A 7,181-nucleotide genomic window follows, 5' to 3' on the forward strand; every position below is an offset into this window, starting at 1 on the left:
AAGCGAAAGTCTAGCCCCTTACCAAACCTATCTGGAAACTCTTACTAATCAGTTAGAGAAGGTAGAATACACGTATCTACCTAGAGAAGAAAATCAATTTGCTGATGCATTGGCAAGACTAGCCTCGATGGTTAGGATTCCCACGGAAATCGAGCAAATGCCTCTAACTATAGAAAAAAGGCACAAACCAGCATACATTTAGGCTAAAGAAGATGACGAAGTAGTCCAAGACGAAGAAGAAGAAGAAGAACCGTGGTACACGGACATACTCAACTACGTCACCAAAGGAGAATACCCTCCCCATGCTGATAAAAGAGAAAAACGAGCATTAAGACTCTTGGCTTCCCAATATGTACTCATAGACAACGAGCTACATAAAAGGGTACCTAAGGGTCGAGCTCTCTTATGTGTAGGAAAAAAGGATGCCCAAAGAGCAATGAGGATAGTCCACGAAGGAATCTGTGGCACTCATATAAATGGCAAAATGTTAGTCCAAAAGATAATGCGAGAAGGATATTATTGGACTACGATGAATAGGGATTTCCATCAATACGTAAAAAGATGCCCTAAGTGCCAAATCTATGCCAATTTACAACATGTTCCTCCATCCTTTCTCTACACCTACACGTCTCCATGGCCATTCTCTACATATGGGGAATTGACATCATCGGCAAAATCACTCCCCCAGGAACAGGAGGCCACGAATATATCCTAGTGGCAATTGATTACTTCACAAAGTGGGTTGAAGCACAATCATACGCTAAACTCACTGCAAAACATGTAGCACTCTTTATCGAGAGAAATATTATTTGTCGATACGGAGTCCCATATGAAATGATAAGTGACAATGGAACTCACTTTCAAGCCGAATGTGAAGAATTGCTACAAAAATATGGCATTCAACATCATCATTCTTCCCCTTATAGGCCTCAAGCAAATGGAGCAGTCGAGGCAGCTAATAAAAATCTAAAGACTATCATCGAGAAAATGACGGAAAATGATAAGAATTGGCCTGACAAACTTCACTTTGCATTGAGGGGTTATCGCACGTCAATTTGCACATCGACAGGAAATACGCCATTTTCCTTGGTTTATGGAATGGATGTCGTACAACCTGTCGAATTAGAAATTCCATCTCTACGCATCGCGTTAGAGAGCAAACTCGATGAAGTTGAATGGACTAGGGCAAGATATGAAGAGCTAATTCTACTCGATGAAAAACGACTAGAAGCTCTACATCACACTCAGTGTTACCAAAATCATATGGCTAGGCATTTTAATAAGAAGGTCAAGACAAGAAACATCAAAGTAGGAGACTTGGTGTTAAAAGCATTAAGGAAAAATGTTTTAGATCCAAGGGGAAAATTTAGACCTAATTGGTCTGGACCCTACATTGTCAAAACAATCCTGTCAGGAGGTGCAACAAAGTTAACTGATATGGATGGAAATGAGTTCTCGAACATGACAAATCTTCACCAACTTAAGAAATACTACCCATAATTACTTGAGTAGGATACACAAGAGAGCTACGTTTGGCCTGATTCCTTAAGAAAGGATACGTAGGGAACCCTTTACGGGTGCGGCCACTTTATTTTTAAAACAATCTCGCATCCCAGAATTAATTAAAAATTCGATAGAAGATCGACGGAACATCGGCGTCACAGAAAAAATTCTGGTGCCAACCGATGACCATCAGCGCCAGACGATGGCAACCGTCGCCTGACGCCAGACTGCCGCAACCACCGCCAGTCGCAGATCGGTGGCGCCAATTAACAGTTAAAATTCTGGGAACATTTCGGTGTTTTTCGGAAAATTATCGACTTCAGGACTCAAAAAAATTTCTGGAAAATTAATTTTTCGGTTTTCATTGCTTTAATAAAATAAATTAAAAATAAATAATTTAATTAAAATGCTGGAATTTCATTAATAAAATAAACTACATTATTGATGGAATCTAAATAAAGCTTAAATAAATTAACTTTAAATTTAATAAACTAAGTCTTATAATTGGAAATTAAGCAATGCTCTTAATCTTCTTTCTCTTTCTTAGCCCTTTTCCAATTTTTGTCTGCTTCTTCCTCCTCATCCATAACTTTAGCTAGTAGGCATCCTTTAGAGGATCTACATTCAATCTTGGAGTAGATAGTTTCCCCCTCAGCTAGGACTCCATGCTTCTTTTCTACCCAAGCTTTCTTTTCTGTGGTGTCAGCTTTCCTTTTTCCCTTATCTTTCGCTGTACTCTTCTTCCTAGGCATTATAGGTGTTTTGAACTCAATTCTTTCACCCAGGCGTTCCTTAGTAGGAATCACCTTGTCACACTACAACAAATCATCACTTGTGCCACAAATTATGCCACGGGAATACCAATTTTGAGGCATAATTTCATCTAGCCACGGGAAAAATGAACTATGATACATAACCTAAATAAGAAGAATAATTTATGCCACGGGTATCTTTTTCGCGTGGCAAACATCACACTTGTGCCACTAGTAGTACTTTACCTGTGGCAAACATCACAATGTGCCATGAGAAGTTCCTTTCCTATGGCAAGCTTAACATTTGTGCCACGAGTAGCTTTTTCTTGTAGCAAATTTTTCACTAATGTCACAAGTTATAATTTTCTTGTGACAAACATACACTTATGCCACAATTTTTGTTAAAATTCACTTGTTAATAAAATTAGGTATCATTAATTGGTCAAATTACTTCTTTTTTCTGTGGTTCTAAACTTGAAGATATTCCATAAGCACTAATTGATACAAAGTAGAACATTAAACATATATAATACAAATTAGAGGTCGAATATATTTATATTTCTAATACATACATAAATTTTCTTTATAAATATGCTTGGGGTTTTTTTTCCCACGCAATATCGCCAACAAATCACTAGTAGAAAATTTTCAAAAGAGACCTAAGGAACACACTGGTTAAGTGGTTTTATGAAAACTTCAATCCCTAAAATAAAATAAAATAAAATAAAATTCCATGATATAAGAGATGCAATAATATTTTAGTTTTAATTTATTAGTTTGCCTTTGTATATGATCTATTTCTAATACACACTTCAATATTTATTTATAAATATGTTTTTTTTTTAATCACTAGTTAGAGCAGTTACTAGTAGAGATTATTTTAAAGACACCTAAGGAAGACACTTATTGTATAAAATCTCAATCCCATCATTTATGTTATTAGTGCCATATCAGCAGTCAAGTAATAAGTCAATATAGACAATTATGTTTATTACTCGTACATAGTACACATTTAATAACTGAAAAAAGGAAAAATTATTTTCATTCAAAGATATTATTTCAAAAAATTTCAACAGAGAAAATAAATGAAATTTTAATATTATTTCCGTTTTGTAATTGATACTTGTGCATAACATCGTTGCATTCACAAATGACTACTACGAGTGATTGAGTGAACGAGTAAATGTTTCACCAACAGTTATTTTTTTAATTTTATTTTTTTAATTTTTTTGTTTTAATCTATTGCATACAAGTTTTCTCAAATTATTTACGGAGTAATTTGTTAAATAAAGTATAAAAAAAAAAAAAAATTGAATCGCACTCAAGTCTCAACAGTTCTCTCCACAAACCAGGCTCATCTCCCTCCCTCTTTCCCTCTCAGTTTCCATTGAAGCGCATCGCTCCAACCTTGCCCGTGCCGAGACTAACGTCCTCCATTGAAGCAGCTTTTAAGGTAAGATTTTACTTTCCTTTTCTCATCATCCAATTTCAATTTAATTAATTTTAGGGTTTTATCTTATTCTCAGTACACTCAATTTACGCTTCCCTAAACTCCACGACTTCCTCCATTTCACGTCTTTCAAAAAGTCTTGGATTCAATTTCTGCGATTAATAAGGTAGAATTCGAATGAAATTTCCTCAACATTGAAAATATCCAGCCTTAATTCGAGCAAAATCGAAAAATGTCGGACCTGATTCTGAGCCAATTTTACGGTTTGTCATGCAATAATTCAAGCAACAGCAAATTCAAATTATTTCGAACCAAAAATCAGAACTTCGAGGTTAGTGTTTCCGGGTTAAATAGCTTTGCTTTATTTTTTGGCTTTTGGTCTAATTTTTCATGTTGAATGCTTTGATTTCTTGGATTTAATGTGTTCTGACCTTAGTTTGATTATAATGTGTTCCGAAACAAAATAAATTGTGGGTGAAATGTGAATATATATTGAGAGTCACAGTTATCGTTGCCAACTGATGATTCGAGAGTTAAACCAACTCATTTAAATGAATTTTTTTTTTGATGAGGAACAAGTTGATTTAGAGGAGATGTGAACTAATGAGTACTAATAAGATAAGGAACTTGATTTTGTTGCTGTAATATAATGAGCTTAATTTAATGTTTGAATGAAATTTGGTGGATGCAACTATGTAATTGGAGCTTTTTTTCCAAAAATATTATGAGCTTAATTTGATGATTGAAACAAATTTGGATGCTAATATATTTTAGAACCAAGTTAAGATTTGGGTTAAGGGTGAGTGCCCCCCTGCCCTTTTAAAATGTTGTTTAACTTGCATTAACCGGGATATTGTTTGCGTCATTAGTATATTAGCCTTCTCAAAGTCATCAGTTGGGTAATGAGGTGTATGGACTGAGATGGTTGTACAGCTTGCGCTAGCTGTTGCTGCATTTGTGAAGGATGAAGCATTTGTGAAGAGTAGAAAGAGCTATTGTAGAATAAAATTGGTTGTGGATAGGATCAGTTATAAGGAGGCGCTGCTCCAACATGTGCAGGAATTAGGAAAGGATGCGGCTTATTCCCTAGAATCGCCATAAACTGAGCCTTAATCCCACCTATGTTCGGGTAACTAAAGCTCATTGCAGGCCCAACATTCGAATTAACTGGAGGAGCAGCACCCATAGGAGATGAATTAGCGAAGAATTGATAAAATAACAGAAAACTTACCATCATATTACTGGGAGCACTAAGGGGCAATGCAGGCTAAAGCATATACTGCCTCTCTTTGTAAGTTAATGAGTTAATCCTTTTTAGTTAATCTAACTAATTTTCTAACAACCTAACTTTCTTTTAGTGCTGAAATCAACCTATTTATTAATCTTGCTCATGGAATGTCTATGTTGGTTGGTCACAAGGATCATTTTCTTTGTGCCTACTTGTGCTAAGATTGCCTATGAAAATGAAACTGATATGTGTGCTTCTGGTTCTGGTTATGTTGCTGTTCTTCTTTATAATTTGTTCATAAAGAATCATGGTTCGTTGATGTGGATGTCCTATGGGTGTATTTCTGATAGTACGAGTGATAAATATGTATAATATGTTTGATAGTTTTAAGCTTATGTTGGTTAAGAACTCTGTTAGAACCTTAGTCTAATATTTATGGGATGGTTATGAGCACATTGCTTCTGGTGTTAAATTTTCTTACTGTAGCACTAGCAAGTATCTGACTGCAACTTTTGTAAACTGGTTTATGGCCAGTTAGGCCTCTAACATATATTTTTGTTGTGTGTTAAAAAAAGGGACTATAGCAGCCATTGTGACTCCATAATACCTTGTTTTGGTTCTTCTGAATAGGAACTTTCTTTTTCAATGAGGCGTGCTACCACATAACTAATGTCCAGTGTTCAAAAGGGAAATCCATAGTATATGCTTTCAAGTTAGTAGTGAATCAAAGAAAAAAAAAATTCTTCTGTTTTTTAAGGGTGAGATTTTAGATAGGGTGTGTAGTTTGCTACGACTAATTAAGTGAAGAAAAGCCATGACATTTGATCTGTTGTGTCTTTGACATGAACTAATGATTGTACCTTTTGGTTGTTCATGCAGGGCACTTGTTGCAGCTGGTGGTAGAATAAATTATTTTCTTGGTACTGGAAATACGGCTGTTGCTATATCACTATATGCTAAAATATTTGAAGAAGGAATGCATTCATAATAGAAGTGGCTCCAAGGGTGGTCGGAGAAAGCAATGTGTTAGATGCTCAACGGTTTTCCACACACTGCTACTGCTTTTGCTTTGTTGATTGTTGCTGCTCCTATTGTATACTTGTAGTTACTCAAGTTAGTTTGGTTATTTTTTTTTTTTTTGTTATTTTTGTCTTTTTTAAACATTTTTTTGATGATAAGTGTAAATTTCAAGCTATTAATGAAAATGTTTAAGTTTTATGTTTGTTGATAATTTTGGGTGAAAAAAATTGCAAAACAGGTGCCTTTAAGCCGGTTTGAACCAATGCCTAAATATTTTTTTCAATTAGTGCTCTTAGCCACGGTAATATTTATGGCAACACAGTTATTAGCCACGGTAATATTTATGGCAACAACGCTTATTAGCCACGGCAGAATTTGTGGCAAATAATTTGTTAGCCACGTTAGTATTCGTGGCAAGTGAATTTGTTTGTCACGTGAGTACTCGTGGCATAAAAATTAAAATTTGCCACGGCATCTATTTTCCCGTGACAAATTCCTAGCCACGGCCTCTTGTGCCACGGGAGTAAATTTCAAAATTCCCGTGGCTATGTAATTTAGCCACGAGAATTTTAAACATGTGCCACGATTTTGCACGTGGCACAAAGGTCAATTTGTTGTAGTGTCACCTAGACGACTCTTCACATTAGTTTTACTCTGATTTTTCTTCACGTCCTTTGAGGGTTTCCTTAGAAGCCACTTTTTCACATCATTGGGCAAGGAAGGAGGAACCTTTTGGGTAATGACTTCCCATAAAGGTCTAGCGCTCCAATAAGCATCAAATTTGTCTATTTCCTGGGAGATAGGGAACTCATAGGGACGAAATTCTAAAGCAATGAGTATCTACATCCCAATATTCTAGAGCGGTATGAATAAAATATGAATCAAGATCTACCCCTTAGACACCATAAATACCCCCAAGTGAAACACATCCAATTCTTTTCTTTCTTTGGCATTAAGGGACCGACACCATTCATGGGTGTAGTTGGCAAAACTTTTGGAGACCAGAGACATGATATTATTTTTCTAAAAGCTAGGAAATATTTTATCTCCAGAAATTATGAAGAGAATCGGCTGGGCAGGGGGCTATTTATGCACAAAATCAGAGCAGTTTTAATCCAGGAAGGATTGGGAGTTAGCGCTCTTTAGCGCCAGACGCCATCTATTGGTGCCTGACGCCAGAGCCTAGGGCCAAACACTAAGTGTAGCGCCTGACGCTACACCAAAACGC

General features: G+C 36.0%; 1 long non-coding RNA gene across 2 annotated transcripts; it reads left to right on the plus strand.

Annotated features, from left to right (window-relative positions):
- Positions 1–3,565: 3,565 nt before the first annotated feature.
- On the plus strand, positions 3,566–6,463 carry LOC145595807 (uncharacterized). 2 transcript variants are annotated; one of them, XR_014103028.1, is made up of 3 exons: positions 3,566–4,036; positions 4,575–4,996; positions 5,813–6,463. It is a non-coding gene; the product is annotated as an uncharacterized LOC145595807 (long non-coding RNA). The 2 variants fall into 2 exon arrangements; XR_014103018.1 differs by having other exon boundaries at positions 3,582–3,708; positions 3,782–4,996.
- The last annotated feature ends 718 nt before the right edge of the window (positions 6,464–7,181 follow it).

This window comes from Chenopodium album, chromosome 1 (assembly GCF_948465745.1).
Source record: "Chenopodium album chromosome 1, dcCheAlbu1.1, whole genome shotgun sequence".
NCBI lineage: Eukaryota > Viridiplantae > Streptophyta > Magnoliopsida > Caryophyllales > Amaranthaceae > Chenopodium > Chenopodium album.